The sequence below is a fragment of the Leptidea sinapis genome, chromosome 36 (genome assembly GCF_905404315.1).
Source record: "Leptidea sinapis chromosome 36, ilLepSina1.1, whole genome shotgun sequence".
Lineage (NCBI taxonomy): Eukaryota > Metazoa > Arthropoda > Insecta > Lepidoptera > Pieridae > Leptidea > Leptidea sinapis.
In genome coordinates, this window is record NC_066300.1 from 9,131,358 (window position 1) to 9,155,888 (window position 24,531).

The 24,531-nt window shown below is 33.8% G+C and overlaps 1 protein-coding gene across 2 annotated transcripts in view; it reads left to right on the forward strand.

Moving 5' to 3' along the window:
- Nucleotides 1-747: 747 nt before the first annotated feature.
- The window catches only part of LOC126975451 (opioid-binding protein/cell adhesion molecule-like), a 123,635-nt gene continuing 99,851 nt past the window's right edge, over nt 748-24,531 (forward strand). Inside the window, exons 1-2 of one of the 2 annotated variants that reach the window (XM_050823362.1) lie at nt 748-904; nt 1,778-1,880. The gene's annotated coding sequence lies outside the window, so the exon portion shown is untranslated. The remainder of the gene's footprint in view (nt 905-1,777; nt 1,881-24,531) is intronic. The other variant, XM_050823360.1, reaches the window with a different exon arrangement.

Below are 24,531 nucleotides of genomic sequence, written 5' to 3' on the forward strand. Positions count from 1 at the left end.
GCCTAAACGCCGTTCGTAAAGCATCAGCTGAACCCTATATTGTATGTGCGACTATTTGGGCTTGACTTTGATATACAATAACATCATAACTTATTACAATATTAAGGTACTGACAGCATTTTCGCGTTGGATAGTTAGGCTGATCCGTTAGCCAAAATAGCTGCCAACATTTGGGTGAAATCCCAGCCTTAGCCTAGCCTTACTGATGCGAGATAGTACTTTGTACATTTTCCACGCCTTTGGGCTCCACGGACTAAGTGGTTCAACTGATAAGAGATAACTAAAGCCATTTTTGAGATAACCTTCTTATGGAAGGGCATAAATAAAGAAGAATATGTGAAATCAGTAAAGTAGTTATAGTTATCAGATTCAAGAAATCCTGTTCTCAGATGTGAAGTGTCACTAAAATCGTATATGCCAAACAGTTTTCCTCAAGAACAGATTACTACTCGCCTCAAGGGAGCGAACACTCCAAAGCCTAGTGTCCACTATAGTCTCAATGTTATATCTACTGCACACATGCTCATATAGCTTGTGTGAGTTAATTCTAAATCGCATGCGCGCAGCATCTGTGCTTCCCCTATCTGTGGCAGCCGACACCAAGACGACGTAACTTCAAAATCAGCATCTGCCCATATATCTATGCGGATAGAATCGAAAATGGCATGAAATTCGAGTTTGAGCTTCAATGTTATACAATAAGCTTTCAGGATTCGAATTTTTTTAGATGTTCTCGGTTCGCGCGATAGCTGGCACGCATCTCTGTGGCAGCGAAATTTGTTACGTGACGACGCCAAAACTGTTAAACGTAATTAAGTGTTGACAGAAATATATTAATTATACATTGTGTTTTGTGTGGAAATAGTGAGATTGTGGGTTTTGTTCAATAACTTATACATTTCTGGTAAGTTTCTTTTAAGATTAAACTTGAAAAATAAACACAGAATAAGCTAAATGAAGCCACTTACTTTTATAAGTAAAGTTACAAAGTTTGAATGCTATTTTTAGAATATGCCATTATATTTTTATAAAAACTCAACGAGATAAAACTTTTTTGTAAATGTTTTTTTATCAATGAAGCCATTAAATTATGTTGCTATTGTAATTGTAATATTAATTTACTTTTATGCTTGTTATTGATTAATTCTATACCCTATAAAATCTTACATAAAACTTAATAATACTTACGTAGTACGTATGTAGTTTAGCAAAATTGTTTCTCACATTTTATATCATGACTAGCTGACCCGGCAAACGTTGTTTTGCCATATAAAGTATAATTCACGCGATAGTTTTATAAGTAATAAAATATTGCCTATATTATAGCCTGTACATCATTTTGTTCTATTGTCAATAGTTTTGGCAGCGCACGCAAAAATAGGTTTTCGATTTTACACCTTGTGTTACAAAATAGCAATTTTACTACGGATCCCTAATTTAAAAAAAAACATAGCCTATAGCCTTCCTCGATAAATGGACTATCCAACACTGAAAGAATCATTCAAATCGGACCAGTAGTACCAGAGATTAGCGCGTTCAAACAAACAAACGCTGCAGCTTTATATATTAGTATAGATTTATCAGTTCGATGTTTAACGTTAGTCAGTCTTATTTCTAAATGTTGAACACATAAATGAAAATTAACTGCCTTTTACCGGATATTCTTTGATGTTTATTATAATTTTAATATTATCTCCAGGAATCCATTTTATTTATAATATTAATTTTTAAAGTCTTTTTTATACATTCCTAGTGTTATTTTTTTTTTATGGAATAGGAGGACAAACGAGCGTACGGGTCACCTGGTGTTAAGTGATCACCGCCGCCCACACTCTCCTGCAACACCAGAGGAATCACAAGAGCGTTGCCGGCCTTTAAAAGTTAGTACTAAACAGAGTAATTATCTATTATTTAGGAAACCTTTTTCATTGGTGGGTTTTAAGAAAACAAAAGGAGTTTCTATTTTTTTTCATGTTTATCTTGCTAGCTAAATCCTTGTTTATTTATTCCGCCGAATGGGTTTGAGTTTTCTATATATTAAATCTTTTCAAATGTTAATGCGGCAAATATATTATTTAGTTATTATTCAGTAGTTATTTGTGTCAAGGCTCGTGATTTTTTCTGCTACATTGTTAGTTATGTTGTTGTAATATTTTTTTTTCGAGTTATTGATTTTCATGAATTTTTTTTTTCATTTCCATTTATAATAGATTCTTTATAATTACTACATGTTAGAGCAATCTAAGTCTTTTAGGAATGCACTCAAAACACTGAGGCTACCATTACCGCGATTTTTTGGCTAAATCATGTCTATATTTTTATAATGCTACATTTCAATTATCTAGGTCCAACATCTATGTTATTTTAAAAATCTTTAGGCATCTTGTATTATTAAAATTTTGTGAAATTTTGTTTTAATAAACATTTCATGACTCACTGACATCAGTACGTACGTACATATATTGTATATACATATTTGTACGTACTTTTATAACTCAAGGACAGCATGCATGATCTTGAAGAAAACTGGTATGTTGTTAGATCACGTGATTGGCTGATGAAAAGGCATTTATTTTCTCAAAATTGATTCCTTCAGAATTATTTTTGATGTCATTTCTAATAACTACTAGATACTACTACCGCTTCAGAAACAAATGGCGCTCTGAGAGAGAAGAAGCGGCGCAAGAAACTCTCCCAGCATTCTTTTTTTGTGCTCTTTTCAATAAAAATATACAATATTGTACAATCATTTCTATCGCTATAAAATAATCACAATCTAGTTCCAGGCTGTCCGATCATTTAGATATTCAGCAGTGGAGTAATAGGATTTACGACAGAGCCATTTTCTTATAAAAAATTTAAATTTATTTATAGATAATGCCTGAACAGTGGCTGGGACTTTATTATAGAAGTGTATACATTAATTACCCTTAAAGCTATTATGTATCTTATGAAGCCTACTAGAATTAGTTACAAGCAATCCTTTATATCTAGTGTTATAATAATGAAAATCACTATTAAGAGCAAAAAGGTGACGATTTTTGTGAACGTATATTAAATTTTCATAAATGTACTGACAATGAACAGCCATAATATTTATTTCTTAAAAATTTTCTTTGTGAGACTGTCTATAACCAAGCTGATACATAGCACGACGACGGATAGGAAGCATAAAATCATTTAATTCGACCCGCGACATCATTCCTATTAAATTCGTATTCATGTATCTTCGGGAAATCTTAATAAATTCGGGATTAAATGTATCTGCGACCTCTATACTACCCAAGGTGTGTATAAATTTCATGATTGATAGGGCGTTAACAAATAATCATTGGAATTCATGTATTGTTTAATATTTTGAGTTCCCTTTTGTACTGCTATCGTTTCTATGCTTAAAACGAGCCTGGCCTCAAGAATGAACTTTACTTCCTGTTATGATAATCATGAGAAATTAATTTAATTACTATGGAAAGTTATAAAATTGGAAATTGGTGTAAATGATAATGGTACAGTAATACTATATAGTGATTATAAGATTTCAATTCTCAATCCTTTCTTTTCGTTGGTAGCTGTAATTATTTATTTTTATATGGTTTTTATGATACAGCCATTTTGAAAATTCATGGCATCATTTCATTATTATTCAGAATTTAAATATTTATTTAATCTACGGTTAGTCGTATCTGGAATTTCTTTGAAAATATTGTTTTATGAGGCGAGTGTTCTGGTCAGCAAAGTCAAGAAAAACCATATTCTAAAACCGCATTACATTGAAAGTTATGAGGAACCAAGATTTTGACAGATTATATTACAGTGCAGTTGATAGTGTTTCTATCATAAACTTAGTATACCAGCGTAATGGACGAATCCTTTGTGAAAGTAAGATAACAATTTTCACATAAAAACCTAGGCGTGAGAAAGGATAGATGATGACCATAAAACCGTTTTCAAACAATTTAGTGTCCATTAGTGTATTTATATATATATACGCAATGAACACTCTGTTTCCTAAAGATTATAATATTATCTAAAAAAATATGTGTTGAAAAATAAAATATTGTTTACATGATATTCATGTAAACAATATTTTGTGTCATGTAATAAATAAGACGCCGTTTATCAATATTTATTTAAAGGATTAATATATGCAATACTACACACTGCACTAACACATCTGTAAAACTATCACACATGAACATTCTAAATTTAGTCTCGCCGTAATGAGGAGAGTTTCAATTACGCTAGTTTACTAATCTTATGGTTTTTATTCCTGGAATTGGATTGAATTTCGAATAATTACTCAATTAATTGTAAACTACCGTTAGCTTATGTTACGCTGTAACCAACTACGCTGTACAAACACTTACTACACGTACAATTTGTAAATTTCTGTACGTTCTCTTATACATTGTTCAAATAACTCCTATAGGCATATTTCTAGAAACCCGACTTCGATTTTGTTACAAAGAGACGTGCTCAGACGTGTACAGAGAATAAAGAGGTACATTTGTTGTGACTTCACGTGTGTAAGCCATTATCGAATCACTTTTAGGAAATACTAAAATCATGGGCATACTATTTAACAAAAAAACCCGTATTGTGGCATTTTATCTTTTATTATGAGGAAGCTGATTGTCGCTCAGAGGGTAATGGATAGGGCTATGCTTGAACTTACCCTGTCAGATCGAATGAGGAGATCTGTAGCAGAACTAAAGTTACCGACATTGCGTAAGTGATGTGGCAGTGGGCAGGGCACATAGCTCGACGAACAGATGCCCGTTGGCGGTTAGGGCAGTAAAGTCATCGCAAGGCGACCACGTATCGGAAGACGTAGTGTTGGTAGGGTCCCACAAGATAGACTGACGTTCTAGTCATGATCCTGGGAACACGTTGGATGAGGGCAGTGCAGGAGCAATCGTCGTAGCGAACTTTGGGGGAGGCCTTCGTCCAGCAGTGGACGTCTTCCGGCTGAAATGATCATGATAATGTAAACATTCCAAACGATTGATTTAAGTCCACCCGAATGAAGTTACGGGCACAGCCAGTGTTTTTATTATAACGATTCGATTCCGCAAGCCGTGGTGTTGAAATACGTTTTAAGATCACAACTTGCGCTCACACAGATATTTCTGCGGATACTTAAATAATATTATTTATATATTAATACTGTATTTTATAAATTTACCTTATAGAGTTTATGGTCACACCAAAATTTTTATAAATAATATCAAATCCACGATCTTCTATCTAATTTTCAAAGAAGTTAAGCTGTCATCTCTTGTTACACTTGGCTTATATTATAAAACACGTTAATTCAGAGCCAGGCTCGAACACAAAGAGATCCTTAAGATTAGGAATACGAGTACCATCATGGAATTCATTTGAAGTAGATACTTCTGGATGAGGACCTATTCAGTTCTCTCTTTTCAAGATATTTAAATTTTACTTAATCTTGACTAAGCTTAACGGATTTCTTGAACATTATTATGTTAATGTAATAGAGATGAAAGCAACTTCTTATAATAAATACAAAACTGAACACTAATTCGGTATTAGTTGTCCCTGTGTGGGTTGTCTTATATCTATATATTATCTTCCGTATTTTGCTTTATCGTAATTGAACAACTGAATGGTAATTTATTATTTCTTTTACAACCACACGTCTTCAAAGCCTTGATTGGCACGTATCTGAAAGACTTAACTAACTACATAAAAGTTGCTTGGTTAGGAACTTACTGCAACCTACCAGTCTCTATATCTCTGGAAGTTTTGAGGTGTGATACGTCACGGCTGATGAGGCAAACCTTATTGTCGATATACATATAGGAGAAAATAAATGATACAAAAGTAAATAATAAAAAAATTGCATTGGTCAAAGGAAAGCCTAGAAAAAGCAATCATCGAAAAAGTTCCTTATCGAGTGGTCGCAGTCCCTTCCCGATATGTTTATTAGTTTTGAGGTGATTGATGTGGTGTCAAAGAAAATATACTTTTCTTATATATATAATGGTCCATCCTTCGGTTGTGCAAATTGGTATATGGCTATTTTGTGAATTAATTCAAAACGATATACAGGCAGATAATTAACATATATATGACAATGTATGTTATACAAAGTAAAGGAGTATTTATTATTGAATCAGTATATAAATGTATGTTATGTATTAATGTTCGTCCGTGTCAGTTCACCACAGCTTTCTGGCACCAAACGGCAGTCCACTTGTGCATGTGTTCCAATAACAAGGCTTCAGACACATTCCATATTCAGAATCAGCTCAGAATTATATCTCGGTGTAAACTAAACTCTGGTTTAACTATTATATTTAAAAAACCGTGTGGTGTCGTGGGACATCGAACAGGAACAAAGTTCCTTATTATAAAAAAAATATTGTAAGTTCTATTCAAGGTATAAAGAAAATAATTATCCGGAGATACGTTTTTATTATGATTATTTTATTGATAAAAAAAAACAAATTTTACTAATCTATCTATCTAACTAATTTACAAAGTTATCATCTTTCTTTTAATTACAATGATTAATAATATATATGTATATATATAAATAATATACAAAGAAACAACTATTTATATGAAAAAGTGATACAGTGACAGAATTGGTGATTGTATAATAAATTTACGATTATTTTCCTTTCATTGTCCCTATACTATCTAACCGTTAAAAACCGTCCGCAACGTAAGACATGCAGTTTGACAACTCTCTTCATGTACGTCCAAGCGTTGCTACGCGACAACAGCCAGCTGATTACTATTTACATATAAATAATTGACAAGTAACATTTGACACATTTCTGACAAATAATACTTGACTGTTTATTTTATTAATTTAGAGGATTGCTAACAAGGACTAACGTAACCAAAATACAATAAACGAATATTTAAATCATATTTAAATAAGTTAATAACTGCAAAATTAAATTGATATAAAAGCAAAACATGTACATTATGTATACCTTTTTGATATTATTGAAGATAAAATTCTTTGACTATTCCATTACTTACTAAATCTATGAAAACAGAGAACTCATGATATTTCCTACCGAACGATGTGATGGTGTTCCAGGTCATAGAGTGTAATTTCGTGTATATAATAATGGTGAAGACACATTTCATCAATCATCTTCGATCAACGACGATCAATAAGGAACAGACATAAACCGATGATGCCTACTACTCGGCTAAGTCGAGTTAGTAAGTCTTTTGTGGGGCGATGTATATGCTTTTACAACAAGATCCCAGAAATTGTTCAAAACAAAAGTATTACGTTATTCAAAAGAATTGTTAAAAAACGTTTGTGTGGTAAAGGTTACTATAACATAAATTACTTTCTTAATGATATCACAGATTGGGAATGGAGTGACCGCCCTCAGGCTATTAAATAATAAGTTTAATTGTACAATATTACTTTGTAAATATATTTATTTGATGAAATAAAAAAAGCCCGCTGAGTTTGTTGCGCCCATTCTTCTCAGGTCTGAGGCATTCATTTTGGAATGGGTGGTAGTTTTTTGACTTTCAATAAGTGATGTCACATCCTATTTTTAATAAAAATATTTGAATTTGAATTGCTATTGTTGTCAATCATAGTAAAGTAATGGTAAAAAAAGTTTGAAAATGCACATCGTATTATTCACGTTATTTCGCGCGTATTTTCTAGGCATGTTTTACACCTGCCAGCTCTGATCCAACTTCACCCGAAATGCCATCAATACCAATTATTCGTTAGTGTTGTGTTGGAATAGGATCAGTCGCTCCAATAATAGCATACTGAGGGATTTGTCTGAAAATATTTTATTCCCGATTTTCCAACATTGGATCCCCGTCCATATAGACGGTAACAAAAAATTACGACACATCTGTGTTTTATAATTAAATTTATTTTTGGTAATTATATTGATAATTTAGTAACATAAAATTGTTTTGTATTGTTGGTTCTTAATGTTTTCTTTTTATTCTCTAGTGATATGGCAATGGCAGGCACTAATTGGACAAATTCTTTCATTAAAACAAAAACTTTTATTTATTTTTATCACGAATGGTTACAATTGTAATATTTAAAGGATATGATTTAAATGCTCGTACTTTCTAAATTTCCTATGATCGGATAAAGAATGTGGGCGGCGGTGATCACTTAACACCAGGTGATCCGTACGCTCGTTTGTCCTCCTGTTCCATAAAAAAAAATGTAAAGAAAGGGAATGTAAATTAATCAGTAAAAAAAAGAGTTATTGAGTACACAGTAGACGTATCAATCCACAATCACAAAAATTCTCACTACAAATTATTCTGCGAGCATTGTATTTTTGATTTTAAAAAAATATAGCAACTTTGATTTTACAAACACAAAGCAGAGTTTCTGGTGACAGGATCAACCAGGAGCCACTACAATAGCGCCCGTTCAAGAGCATGTTGAATGGAAGGGAACGACCCGTCCCACGTCGCCGCCACAAGCAGTGACATTTACATCATGGAGCATGACGAAGCCTGTCACGAGAATTCAACAAAATAACAAAAAAGAATTTTCATCTACATATTGTTGTGCGATACTCACTAAATACCTCTACTTACAATTTGACCACTTTTTTAAAATTTGCACAATATAATGCATAATTATTAATATTCTCTTTTTTTATTAAGAGTAATTAAAAGCTCAAATCCTTTAGGGCAATTCATACCCAAACTTTCTTATCATCTAAATAATACATTATTATTGTCATAAGATTCTATAAGTTTATGTTTAATATAAGCTTTGAACTTGTTGAGAATATAGCATATCGTTACCGGTTCTAATTGAAGTTCCTGCTACCAAAAGTTGTTCTTGTACTTTGCATTAATTAATTACTACACAATGGTCTAATCCCTCGTTACATTCGAAGACACATGAATTTCCCACTCACTTCAGTTTCCATCATCAGTGACATTTGAATCACGCAACTCTCAAGGAGTTCCTCGCCAGAAGCGGCATTCAAACTTGGCCCTAATAAATGTGTTTGGTGTTCAGTGTATGTTATCGCTCTAACGTAATTGAAAAAGTTCTGACAAGGGTTAACTGCGTTCCCGAAACACCCATGGCACTGGCTTGAAATAAATTGCGTTATTTTATTAAGTTGTTTCAATGAGAAACTGGACGTATTAAACATTCCTGCAAGAATTGGAAGGAATACGTCATAAAGGCTAGATTCAATAGAAGTCATACTATAGTCCGAATATTGTCCTTTTTTAATTTACTAAGTTTTGCATATAGAAAAAAACGTATGCAATGGTAGTGAAAAGTGAAGTAGTGTAGTAGTAGAAAGTGAAAACTTAAAAATATTTTGGCTTCAAGATGGTTAGCACTTGTATAATAATTTTAAGATGTGCATTGTGCATGAACCTCCAAACTGTATATGATGAAGTCCTGTTACATGTTGCTAGGATAACACATAATTTCTACCGCTATGAAAGACATTACTATCACTACTACCGTATTTTTGTTCTCCTGGTGTCTCTGTAGTAATACATTATGTGCATGACGTCAGAATATATTAAGGTATACTCGCGTCTCACATGAAACAATCTCTTTTTCAACTATGATCGCCTGGTACCAAAAAACTGTATAGTGCTTCCTACCTCATTCTTTCGCCGGTTGAATCCTATATATTCTACCTGTTTGTGTTTCTATCGTCTCGCTTTTTCGTTTCATCGAGTTTTGAATCACAACGATTATAAAGAAGTTTTCATATAATTTCATATTCTGAGTGAAACAATCAAAATGATTTCCTAGCTTTGGACGGTGATTTGATTTTGAATAATTAATGAATATTATAAAGCAGTTGTGGGTTAAACGAATAGAGATAACTTCCCTCTAATCCCTTGTGGATTAATTCTAAAAGACATAGCAAGTGTGCAGTATTGCCCAGAAGCAACTTAACTTGCTTCTGGGCGCCACATAACATTTTTCTAACCTCAAATAATGTTTATTAGTATAACGGCAAACAATGTCCGCGAAAGTTCAACTTTGATTTTCTGTTCCGTCGAGAAAATTAATTTGCATTGTGTGTCGACTCTTGAAATATTTTAAATAAAACCAGATATAACAATAACAAGCCGCCTTTTTGAAGGATTTCCGATTCGATTCTTAAAGATTCGGTTTCGAATGGTTTTACTAAAACTGAATAATTGTAAATTTGAGTAGGTACTTTTGAATACGAGTTCTGGTGTGGAACTCATGCGGCAGAAACAGCTCACAATATCGATGCTATATTTGGAGAGGATACGGCTACTGAACGGATTGTATGTTTTTAGTTTAATCGCTTCCTTAACTCGAAAAATGAATACCGAGGTGGACCATCGTCTAACGTGAGAAGGTAATCAGGAATGGAAAGTGATGATAGAAACTGATTTGCATCAAACTACCAAGGAGTTACTGGCATGATAAGCATATTAGTATACCAACTGAAAAATAGGTAGGATCTAGTCTACAGAAAGAGCGCATTGAAGCTTCCCTTACCATTACAGATTATAAACAGAGTTTTGAAACAATTGTGACGTGTAAAGAAAATAGCATTAAAAAGAATTAAAATGTGAGTTCTACGCGACACTACATCGCAATGGTTGACCGCAGTTCGAACATACAACAATATCCTAAGGTAATTCTAACGCATAAGAAGTGTTAAATGTGACTATTATGTAAAATGATCCAATAATTTAACACGTCCACTCTTTGTCTGGTATAAGTTTAATGCACAATAAAACTGCTAAACTAGATTAATACTTATTTCAATGATTTTGATTCAATATTTTAACACCTTCACTTCTTGTTCGGTTTGAGTTTAATACACAATATAACAGGCAAACTAGATTAATACTTATATGCTTAGTACAATTGTGTATTATACTTTGAATATAATTTAAGCTAAAATCAAGCAGACTAATCAGCACCAAACGCCCCTAAGTTTGTCATTTTCTCCCATTAACTTCCTGTTTGCTAACGTTGTCGTTGTCGTATTGACTTTGTGACCGAAAACGTCAAACGTCAATCTCATTTAAAACATTGAAAAAATAAGAACAACAGCAACCACGACAGCGTTCAAAACTTATTCTTAATTATCAACAAAGATTACTATTTAATTAATTATTTAAAACCACATTTATATTCTGCAACCTTACAGTTTTGTGAATAGTGTATCTCACTACAGCTTCCTTAGATCTGGTCAAGCTGCTATAGACGTTTTTCGTACTGTAACAAGGAGTTCTTATCCGCGTATAAGAACTCCTTATTATAAGGTTGGCTGTTAGCCTACACAATAATAAATGATTCAAATTAGAATATTGATGCGAATAAGAAGACAATCGAATTAGATAGAATAGAGAATGAAATAAAGTAAGAACGGTAGGTCTTCGGCCCAATATAAAATATAAAATAAGATGTATTAATTTATAAAAAGCATAAAGAAGTAACAGAGAATATTAGATTGTTTAATTATGCAACGATCTCGCGTGTGAGGGAGTACTCACGCGCTACAGTACTGAAATTCGAACAATAATGGAAAAGGCAGTGAAACAGCCCCAGCTCGTCAACCGATCTTTACCGTAACAGCTTCATGATAACATAGGACTTCACACAATGTGAGCAACCGTTTAACACAATAGAACCTGTTTAGAAATCTTTCAACGTTCTTCGTAGTCGCTGAGTTAGCCCTAACCGACTACCAGTTTTCAAATATTTTGGTACATATATGTATAGCATAGAGCATTGCTTACACTACTTTTACCAGTGGGAGGCTCTTTGCACAGGATGCCGGGTAGTTTATGAGTACCACAACGGCGCGTATTTCTTCCGTGAAGCAGTAATGTGTAAGCATTACTGTGTTTCGGTCTGAAGGCCGCGGTAGCTAGTGAAATTACTGGGCAAATGAGACTTAACATCTTATGTCTCAAAGTGACGAGCGCAAGTGTAGTGCCGCTAAGAATTTTTGGGTTTTTCAAGAATCCAGAGTGGCACTGCATTGTAATGGGCAAGGCGTATTAATTTCCATCAGCTGAACGTCCTGCTTGTCTCGTTCCTTATTTTCATAAAAAAAAACAATAGTCGTAATGAGAAAACTGATACAATACTGTATAAATATTTACTGTGTATGAATGCAGTTCATTATTGATGACTCGATACTATCCAATTAAATAATTGTAGCAGTACAGAATCATTCAAATAAACAAAAGCTAAAATATTTCTGTAAATTGATTGCTATAATCTGATTAATTATTATTAACTCGATCACGACGTCAAATCGGATATATCAATAATTAACAATCGCAATTCAATTTATCCAGAAAACAATGACATTATACTGAGCTTGTAAATACAAAATCAACATCAGCTCATTATCACATAGCCAATAAGTTTATTAAGTATTCTGAATGTGGTATTGAACAAAAATATGTCATGATTATAACTGCAGATCCTCATTTATTTGCTTGTCAATATTTCGTTTGTCAAAATTATACAATACATTTCATAACGGTATGCGTTACTGCGCAAAATTTAATACGGGCTTGTATTTTCGTTTTATATGAAAAATTATGAGCATTCTTCGTTTTTTTTAGGAAAATAAGGGACGAGACGAACAGGACGTTCATCTTGTGGCAATTGATACGCCATGCCCAATACAATGCAGTGCCGCTCAAGATTCTTGAAAAACCCAAAAATTCTGAGCAGCACTACAATTGCACTCGTCACTTTGAGACATAAGATGTTAAGTTTCATTTGCCCAGTAATTTCAGTAGCTACGGCGCCTTTCAGACCGAAACATAGTAATGTTTTCAAATTACTTCTTCGTTGTGGTACCCATAATCTAGCCGGCATGTGCAAAGAAGCTTCCCACTGGTAAATCGTTAAGCCAGAGGAATCATAAGAGCCTTACTGACATTATAATTTGCGTATTAAACGATACATATGAATGCGAAAACCACCAAAAACACATTTAAAGTGCCGGCGAGGATCGAACCGGGGGATTTTGGATTTTCTTTTAATTAAGTAATGGAATTGAAATTAATATTTAATTTCACGAATATAAAATATTTTAGCAGTATTATTGCATATCGTAGTATATATTAATTTCTACATTTCGTACACGATAATGTGTCAACGGTAGGTAAGTGCAACATATACATATATATATTTCACTCGGCGTATAGCTTGGTACCATCTACCCGCGCCACTAAATTTTGATTATTTTTGTTATAATTTGAAGTAATCATTTAATTGAGTACTATTTTAAAAAAATCTTATAGTGTTATCTTATCTTCAGAATATAATACAATACCTATCTTTTAATATAATAACATGAAATGGGAAAAACCATTGCAAATAGCTCAATTTAGTGTTTTGAATCACACACATCGCAAATATAATAATCCATCTCATTAATGTAAATTTTTGATAAACAAAAATCCTTAAAATTTGTTAATGGGGTTTAAAATTATATTACCGCTTGTTGCAGAAAGCATCCTTAAAGTTAATGTTTCATTAAATATAATTCCGTTACTTTCTTTTTCATTTTAACAGTCAAAGATAGCATAATATGATATAATGAAACATTAACTTTAAGGATGCCTTCTGCAACTACCGGTTAATGTCATAACTGGCGTTACTTAATATCATATTTATTATACATATTCCCATAAATAAACTCTGCTAGGCCATTGCAATCTTGCTTTTTAAAGAAAAAATACAACAGAAGAAAAATCTCGACGATTCCGTGAACATGACGTGTCTTTTCCATTTCTATTTGACGGTTATGCCATATCCTTACCCTCGTCTATACAATTATTATTACTTAGCGAAGCATTCAATTGATTTCAATTTGTCTATTCGTACTAGTTAAATAATCATGACAAAAGAAACATTATTCAGTGGGACTAAGTAATATTATATCCCGAACACCTACACAGAGTACAATTAACAATTATTTCGCTTACAAGGGTAATTTAATTGTACTCTATTACAATGCGTCCCCCGGGACCTTAGTAATTTCCATTGTTTCAGCAAATCTTCTCCCGTTTATTGACACGTTCCCCACAGGACTCTGAATAATTCATGAAAAAAGACAAGAAATGTTGACCTAAATTGAGATTTCATCCTATTAAGAGATTTATACAATAAGAACCTTTTTTATTTTACGTTTCTTAGCGTCCATCACAAATGTCTTCTTACTGCGTTAACGGAGTAGATGTTACAAACAGATATTGAAAAACACCGATTTCAAGTATTAAAATAATAAATATTTAATTCATTACAGCTCTTATGCAAATCTAATACCTTTAATATTAATAAAATACTATAATTAGTACAAAAAGCAGTAGTATAATTAAACCGTACACAAACTTTAATTATATTATCCATGTAAAACAAAAATATTGATAAAAAATGTTCATAGCTAGGTAACACTGAAAATGTTTAGTAAATGAAAAACGGCTTAATGTAGAAAGTTGCCAATACTCTTACTGATTTTCGAAGTAATCTCTATTCCTCCCTACACATCGTCGCATTCGATGAAACCACTGAGAAAAGCAGTGGGCCTATTCTTCCTTATGGCATGGGGGGGTCTCTTCTATGGCATTTTCGTACGCTTTCACCGCATCGTCAGGGCTCGTAAAGCAAATACCTTGAATTTTATCTTTAGTTCTTGGGAATCACTAAATGTCGCAGGGCGCCAGGTCAGGACTGTCTGGTGGATGGACTCATTATCTCGACACCTGCTATAGTCAAATATTCAACAGTCCGTTTTGCGGAGTGCGCTGAAGCATTGTAGTGGTGAAGAAGGATCCTGCTTCGAGGGCGATGATATCGAATTTTTTTCAAGACATCAGGCAAACAGCGATTGACGTACCAGTCTACAGTAATTGTCCTTTCATCTTCAACACAACTGTCGCGAAATGACAATGAAATGAAATGAGAAAATTGTATTATTTTTGTAATAAATTAAAAATGCTTCTAATTCTCAATTAATACTATAGCCACCTTGTGCGAGGGAGGCTCGCTGCGATCGTTTCCTCAAGGCAAGTGGCTCGGTCCCCAGCCTTAAATAGTATTTTATTTAAGTGTTTAACACTCGCCTTAATCAAAGAAAATTCCAAATGTTCCCAATTCTTGGATTTCATTCCGTGTGTTAGGAGTGTTTAGTAAATTAATTCTTTCGAACCACTAGTCGCCATCAATTTAGGGGCACATTTTGGTATTGGTTATGGTCTGTGGATCATTTCGGTAATTAAGGTTGAAATAAAACCTCGATTGGCCCTCACAATGGGCTCGCCCTTTGTCGACAACAGACAAAAACAAGTCACAAACATCAAAGACTTACTCATCGTTATTTTTCATTAAATTTGTAGTTTTATAGTTGCTTTATAAGACACAAAATAACATACCATTGAAATACGTTTGTATTTTTTTTTGGATTTGGCATGAATGGCAAAATCCATAATGATTATCCAAATGTTGACTCAGGAGTCTCATGCCAGAGTTTAGCAAGTCAACATCTCCTGAGGATGCCTCGGGTAGAGGCAAAACACGTGTCGAATTGATTATAAGACAAATCTTCATGTAGTACTTGGGAATTGTCATCGACGAAAACCTAAAGTGGCACCCCCACATCACAGCACTTGCTAATAGAGTCAGGAGGCTAATCCCCGTATTTAGAAACCTCCGTGACGTTGCTGACACCAAATTGATAATACAGGTTTATAAAGCACTATGTCAATCCCTACTGATCTATTGCATATCTGCATGGGGTGGAGCAGCCTCCTCACACTTTATTGAGGTCGAAAGAGCGCAAAGAGCTATCATAAAGGTGATGCTCGGTAAACCTCGTAGATTCTCTACTGAGGAACTATACAAAATCACTGAACATCTTACGCTACGTCAGCTGTATATGGACAGAAGCGTTACACGTTACCATCGGATGCACCGAATTCCACCACTGGACAGTACTCCCCGACGTCGACCTGTAATACACATTCCCCGAACAAAAAGTTCAATTTCTCCAAGGCGTTTGACTCTGTCAAGTGGCCGAAACTCTGGAATACTCTCCTAGAAATGGGTACCCCAAAACATCTGGTATCACTTCTTAGGCACCTTTACGAAGATGGTACGGCCTTAGTACGAACCGATGAGGTTCTATCCAACAGTTTAACATCTACACAGAACTGATTATGAGAATTGCTTTGGATGGTTGGACAGACGCTATCACTATTGGAGGACAAAACATATCGAACTTACGCTACGCGGATGATACCACCCTCTTCGCAAGTAGCATCCCTCTTATGGAAGAGCTACTACACAGGCTGGAAAACGTTAGTCTTGATTTTGGCCTCAGAATTAATCGCAGCAAGACCAAAGTGATGATTGTCGACCGTGCTAAGAGCAACTCGCCAGAGGTTAAGAAAGTAGCAAATTGCGAGGTAGTGCCTACCACTGATTTCAAATAATGGCGGCTGCATAGACGAAATCAAACGACGCATGGCAATCTCCAGATCGGCTATGGATAAATTGAGGAAAACATGGAAGGATCGCAATATCACAAAAACCACAAAAATACGACTTGTAAGGGTTCTCATATTCCCCATATTCCTCTACGCTGCTGAGACATGGACCCTACGAGAAAGTGAGAAGAAAAAATATTAATACAGAACTTAAAATTATGCATTGTAATATATATGAACTTAGACATAAACTCAAGAACATGTTAAGAAACCTAAATTATGAAGCTACTGAAAATCTTATTCGATAACCACTACTTAAACCAGGTATAGCATTTGATAAATAAAAAGCTAAACACATACTCACACACAGACATACACACACACATACACATACACACACAAACACACAACACACGCCCTAAATTATATATAAAATAGTTTCCGTGTTCATAATTTGTTGCATAACTTCCATTGTTAGACCTTAAAATATGTTGATGTCTGTTATTTGACATTTTACATTGCACAACTGGGAAGAGACTGACCCCCATGTCACGGGCTGTCCTAGTTTGGGGGTCGAGGGTAATTTTAAGCAAAATTGTATTTTTTTTGCAACAAATAAAGATTTATTATTATTATTATTAGCAGAATTTATACTCAAGAACATACTTTTTACCGGCTTCTTTGCACAGCAAGCCGGCTAGATTATGGGTACCATTACTGTGTTTCGGGCGTCCCTTATTTTCATTAAAAAGGTTGGAAAAAAAAAATATAAAAAAAACAGACAACATTTGGATAATACGTTTGGAAGTTTGTCAACTAAAATCTCTACTCAGATTATTGTGAAACACCAGCGCCTTTAGCTTCACCAACTAGAGATATATTTACATCAGCATGATAAAGTTTATAAATTATACTTTTAAACATGCCAGGAGACAATCGTCTTCCGCATCTATTTATACCATGTCAATATCTCGCCAGCATCAAAGCTGATTTCATTGGCTTAATGTGTAACATTTACAAACATTCCATTAAGGATTCTAGGTTACTCAGATACAAATATTAATTGTTCATAAACAACTTAAGAGTGCAAGCAAATAGATTACAAGACATATTTACAAGATTCGAAATTGTTAAATAAATGCATCATACAATTCAACGGCTGTTAAATACATGAATTTTTTTATATATTTTTATATTAAAAGTTTATTAAAAAAATATTAACAAATTTTATAAAACTAGGTTTAATTTAATGATTAAGACACCTTTCACACCAAGCTTATATTATTCTCCAGTGGGAGGTTCCTCTGCACAGGATGCCGGTTAGATTATGGGTACCACAACGGCGTCTATTTCTGCCGTGAAGCAGTAATGATTAAGCATTACTGTGTTTCGGTCCGAAGGGTGCCGTAGCTAGTGAAATTACTGGGCAAATGAGACTTAACATCTTATGTCTCAAGATGACGAGCGCAGTTGTAGTGCCGTTCAGAATTTTTGGGGTTTTTTATTAATCCTGAGCGGCACTGCATTGTAATGGGCAGGGCGTATCGATTACCATCAGCTGAACGTTCTGCTCGGCTCGTCTCTTATTTTCATATAAAAAATATGTTTTTAAATATGTTTTAAAACTAGAGTTACCCAAACATGGGATGTGTGTTGTAGTTGTTTAAATAGCACATAAACCGCCTGAAGCATCATCTAATTATTGTTTATTAGTTATTTGAAGTTAATTAAACACTACCACCCATGCGGTCGTTGCGTCGGTAAAAAAATCTATATTTATAGTTCTGTAAATCTTGCATGCAGAAAGGAAGTTTATAATGCGGAAGCATAAAAAAACGGCTCTGTCATAAATCCTATTAGTCCACAGCTGAATATCTAAGTGATCAGACAGCCTCGGACTAGATTATGATTATTTTATAGCAATAGCAATGACAGTACTATATTGTATATTTTTATTAACAAGAGCGCAAAAAAAGTGTGCTGATAGAGTTTCGTGCGCCGCCTCTTCTCTCTCAGTGCGCCAATAGTTTCCGAGGCGGTAATATAGTATATTAGAAATGACATCAAAAAGAATTCTAAAGGAATGAATTTTGAGAAAACAAATGCCTTTTATGCCTTTTACTATAGGTATTTAATATCTATTATTAAGCCATACATGCGCGGATATGTTTTATCCTAAACTGTAAATAGTACGTTCATCATTCATCTGACCTAACAAACAACACATGCAAGAGGATCGTTAGTAAGCCGTAATAGGTCTATGACAGGGGTACTCAAACGGTCGATCGGGATCGACAGGTCGATCGCGAGTGCTTTTTGTGTCGATCTCGAGAAAAAAATCCGGTATGATAAACTAAAATCGGTAATTACGTACCATCTTATGAAAAGTATGCTCAGGACATGCAGTGTCACGCTTCAACATCCAAAATCACTCTTTAGTTAAGCTTAGAACTTTAGAACGCGTTTGTAAGAACCAATAATCACGCAATTTTGAATAATAATTATGAGTTTTTTCATTGAAATTTAAGAGCAGACCTAAAAAAATGCATATTTTGAGTAAAACTAATATCTATGTCATCGTGACACTCTACCTAGACGACAATCCTTCATCACACATACTTGAAGCCTCTCAGAGCCGATCGATCGTAGTCTACAAATTTTGAGGTAGATCGCCAGCAGTTCAAGCTTGAGCACCCCTGGTCTATGATGTTTTTTGTGTCGCCGAATAAATAACAAAAAAGATATATTACATTTTTTCTTAATTATATCCCACCAAAATAATGCTTAAGAGAATATAGAATTTTATAAAGAAAATTAAAACTGAATGTTTGCGCATTGTTCCATCGGAGTAAGACCTCCACTCAAACAAACTTAACAATGTACTTGTACCACTTGAAGTAGTACCGTTAAATGTACCGGACGTACTGGCGCATAAGATTCCATTTTAAGACTTAGGCCTTAGTGACGCGGTACACTTGGTCATTTCGTGGCTCATTGCGACTCATACAATTCCGTTGCTGTTTTATCATTTCATTCATATCACAGCCATTTGCTCTTTCCATCACTTTTAAAAAATGATCTTTCAAACAATGGACTCATGATCTATATGGTAGTGTTCATACTATAATTGAACTAGGTCTCTTGTTCTCCAAAATATCAGCATTAGCAACTTCTATCCATATTTTGCGTGAATATAAAAATGCAAATAAATATCTAAAACACAAAAAGAAATTGCAACAAGGTTTACGGAATTATACCAAAATTAATAATTAAACATTTGCTTTCAAACCACAAATACGTCGTTGTATTCTGGGTTGTAATTAAGGAATACGGCATTTTCACTATGTTCTAGTTGTGCAAATTCAAAAATCCACTTAGCTTATACAAACATAATTTTCCCTAGGGCGCAATGTTGGAAGCGTAATTATTTATGTAAACGTATAGAGCCCGACCTGTTTAAACTGGGAACACTAATAAGAAAACAAAACACAAAGAGAATATAGAATTAGAGCACAGCTTTAAAATATGTTAGCAATCTTTTAGCTCGAAAACGTACAAGTGGGAAACGCATTCATTTACGTTGTACCTCTTCTTATGCTTTCATTTTGTTTCATATTCTTAGAGACAACGGTCATGTATTATATTAAACGGAGAAGCTTACATCGGTATTGTTTGTGAGTTGGAAACGTTGTTGTATTTTATACTTTTGTTAAAGTTAATTACGTTTCATTATTTTATGTCATTGTTTCTCTGCTATTGTTAGGAGTATGCGGAGGTTATTAAAAATAGTTACGCCAACCTTTAGCAATTTAATCAGAAACCAACGTCTGTAATAACTGTTAATTTTTTGTGGAATAGGAAAAGTAACAATAACCACGGACGAGTAAAAAAGAAGGACTCCGCGCCGTGATATTAGCAAGTGGATATTAGCACCTTTATGCTAGTGTGTGCGGTTACGGGGGATACTAGTTACAATTTTTTCTCCCTTAAGTAATTATATTATATGGCCACAAATACTTTTATAATATCGTTTTTACAATTTTTCCGGCTTGTTTTGGTGCTTCAATGTTATGTAAGGTGACACGGAGTCCTTCTTTTTTACTCGTCCGTGACGATAACCATCAATTTTACAGTGCATGCACTAGAAAATGGTTGGTTAGCAACAAAATTCAACTTATTCGTACGATATCTATAAAAGTTTATAGGATTTAATAAGTTATTATTATAATGGAGATAGTTAAAAGAATTTAGTTGTCTCATTGGATTTACATAAAATTATAAAATAATGCTTAAAATATAGAAATATAATTTAGTGTAAGAAATAAGCCTTTATTTACGGTTATATGGTTACTTTAACCAGAAATTACTTAACATAATACTGTGGTAAATTTGTTGTAATCGTTAAACAGAGGTTTAAGGAGGAGGAAATTTAAGTGATTCGCTTCATATTTTAAGAAAGTAAAAATCTAGTTCTCTTTCATTAATAATGTTACTGATAAAAATACCTTTTAAAAGTTAATCAAAATCAGACAAAGCCTGGTATATTAATACTACTATTGCCTCACTTTGTTCAGCTATTTTCATCACTACAATTTATCTCCCTTGACAGTCTGAAATCTAAGTCAGTGGTTTGTCATTTGATCTAATAATTTCTTATAAATTTGAACTTAATTGAAGTATTTATGATGTGTTATTGTTTTCTTCCACTTTAAAAAAGTCCATAAGAATATGGGTGTGTTAAAAATAACTAATGAATTGATTTATATGCATTATTATTATTATTACAAGTAGGAGGAAGGAGGCTCCTTTGCACAGGATGCCGGCTTATTGGTACCACAAAGGCGCCTATTTCTGACATGAACCAGTGATGTGTGAGCATTACTGTTTTTCGGTCTGAAGGGCGCCGTGGCTAGTGAAATAACTGGGCAAATGAGACTTAACATCCTATGTCTGAAGGTGACAAGCGCAGTTGTAGTACTCCTGAAAATTTTTGGGTTTTGTAATTGGCAGGGCATTATAACTACCATCGGTTGATCGTCTTGCTTGTCGTGTCCCTCATTGTCATAAAAAAAATATAATACCGGTAGAGAGTCTTGACAAGTTACTCAACATATTAATAGTTGGGAAAGGGATGTAAATGAGTCTATTATTTCATTATACTTGCGACGTGACTTGTAGACAGATGTCTCAGGCTATTAAAGAGTTAATTATACATCTAAAAATATCAGCCGTTCGGTAGAAATAGCTCCCTTGGGAATATTTTTAATGTCTTTTCGTGTTCTTTTATTAATGTTACATCACGGAAATATGATAGATGTTCTCGGTAAATATTTTGTTGCTTACGTTACAAATAATTTCCTACTTGTTAATATAGGTCATATCGATAATAATCTATGCGCAGCGTAATTTGTTGATATATTAATAAAATAGTATTGTCTGTTTGTAATACCATAAGAGTCGCTTTATATGTATTATTCTACATGAATGTTTATGCTGTACTTGCATCAGAAAACGAGGTTTTTTTTTTGTCTTCCTGTATGGATGCTTTTTCCAACTTATCTCCAGCAGCAAGACCTATTTAGTTGATATACTCCTGCAACCGTTAAAAGAGTAGTTTAAAAATTTTATTATCATATGATTAAGGGTACTGCGCATAAATTAAAGCCTATCCAATTTTATTGGTGCAAGATATTCCTTTACAATAGTAGGTCAATTTATATCAACCAAAATAGCATTATCCATTTAAATCAAAATGTACACTTATAAATATTGAAAGTTGTATATGCGTTTTGTCTTTTACCGCTGCTTCAGAAATCTTGAGCTCTAATGAGAAGAAGTAGCAAGAGACTCATTGCCACTTCATCTTTTTAATTATTAGTTTAATGACAATCTTAAAGAATCAAACGCAACGCTAGTGTAATTAAATAATAATTAAATAATTAAATTTGAAAACAAAAGTTTGTACAAACGAAAAACAACTCAGTGGAAGAGCGCTCGTACGGAACGCGAGAGGTCGCGGGTTCGAAGCCCGCATCGTGGATAAATTTTGTTTTCAGTTTTATTTGTATAATAATTATAACTTTAAAAACATAACAAATTGTTAGGACACTTTCTAAGTTTAACTCTACTTAGTAAATTACGTTAAAATTAAATTGCTTATTAGGCTAAGGCTAGGTTGTAATCAAAATGATAGATTATTATAGGGGTCGACTCTGTTATTCTATGCTGTACTAACTCCTTTGCTTTAAAATCAAGTCAGTAGCTGAATATTGCTTTCACTTCAAGATTTATGAAGAAATCTTTATGTGTACATATTTATATGTAGCGATTAGACAATTTTCTCAACTTCAGAATAATGGTACCTATTTGGTACCCCTACTGTAATGGGGTATATAAAGACTGCTTCCCATGACAAGCAAAAAGCTAGGATTCCAATGCTATATTTTCTGTTTAGAAACCTTTACAATCCTTAATTATCTTGTCACCCGTGAAATACGCATCGTAAAAAGTTTTAAGCCATTTCACTTCTTCTCTCGATAAGAAGGAAGTATCATAAAAGAAGAGATATACCTGCAAAAGAAAGATACTATTACTGTTACTTATAGCTATATCTCATTAAATAAATATTACAGACAGATTTGAGTGATCTAACAGTCACACTGTCACCTCTTTGATAAGGAATTGTGGAAATACTAACATAAATTTGCTTGATTTTACTAGAAAATAAAGCATTTCTCAATGATAAGGCATGTCTTGATAAATGATGTTTGTAAGAAGTGCGATGTGGAGTAAAGTGATCTTTTTCATAGTGACAGTTAATGCCAAGGAAATTTTGGGTTGGTTTGGTTATGCAGAGAGGATGAATGAAAGTAGATTGAATTCACCAATGACAAGGTATTGTCACACTCTCTGTGTTAGAAAAGTTTGAACTAGATGTACGTCCCAGGATCAGGTAAGGGTTTCATTGAAAAGAGGAGTCAACTAAAGACTATCAAGAATGAGAATTCATATATGTAAGTATTGGTGAACGGGGCGAATCATGGTCACTGCCTACACCTGAAGAAAACAGGTGTTTGTAATTATGTAATATTTACTGGAGAAGGGGCACAAATGAGTATACCAGTCACCTGATTTAAAGAGATCACAGCCGCTCAATTTTCCAACAGCACCAGAGGAATCACAAGGCCTTTGAAAAAGCCCTTTGTTTACAAATTTTTGCAACTAAATCTTAAAAGGTTCAGCCATTTTTAAAATCCTCGAACTTATACCTTTATTACTAGCGTCATTAAAGCTTCACTAACGCTCGCGTGGAGAAAATTTAACCCCCAAATCTCAGAGATTTTTTTTTTCTTACAAATTTTTGACAAATTTTTATTAATTTTATTATGCAGCATAGAATCGTGTACCTTTGTATTTTAGAATAACAGCTTAATAAATCATAATTTTATTCATTATTTCAAGGAGATAAATCAAATGCTTAGTTGGTAAAATCATCCCATGTCATGATGGTCGTCGCAAACATCTTCGCAGATATATTATGTCTTATTTTTTTAATCTTGAATAAATATTATGGGATCTTTCATAGTTTGTGAATAGATTGGATCTTCACGTGGACTCTTTAAACGTTTTTGTATACCCCTGGATAGTTTGTGGAACTATAGAATAATTCTGTTTATGATCCTTTATCAAGTTAGCTGCCAGGCGTTTTAAAAAAACCCCTTCTAATCGTTTTATAGTCAAATTATATCCTATAAATGAGACAAACATTAATAACAGCAAGGTTAACAACAGGAAGCTTTAAAAACAAGCATCAGCAAACAAAACTAAAATTTATCAATTGTTACTAGTGACTCGGACAACACAACACGTGTGGGGTACTGATGCGGTAACATATATCCCAGATACAACCTCTGAAACCACCTCTTTTTGCGCGTGAAGGATGCGTTTAATCTAGAGTGGAATAATGCCTAGCGCCGATACATCAAAATTACGGAGCATTAACACATAAAACTGGGGTCAAATATGCCCCGTGCGACTAATTAAGAAGTACTTAAAACA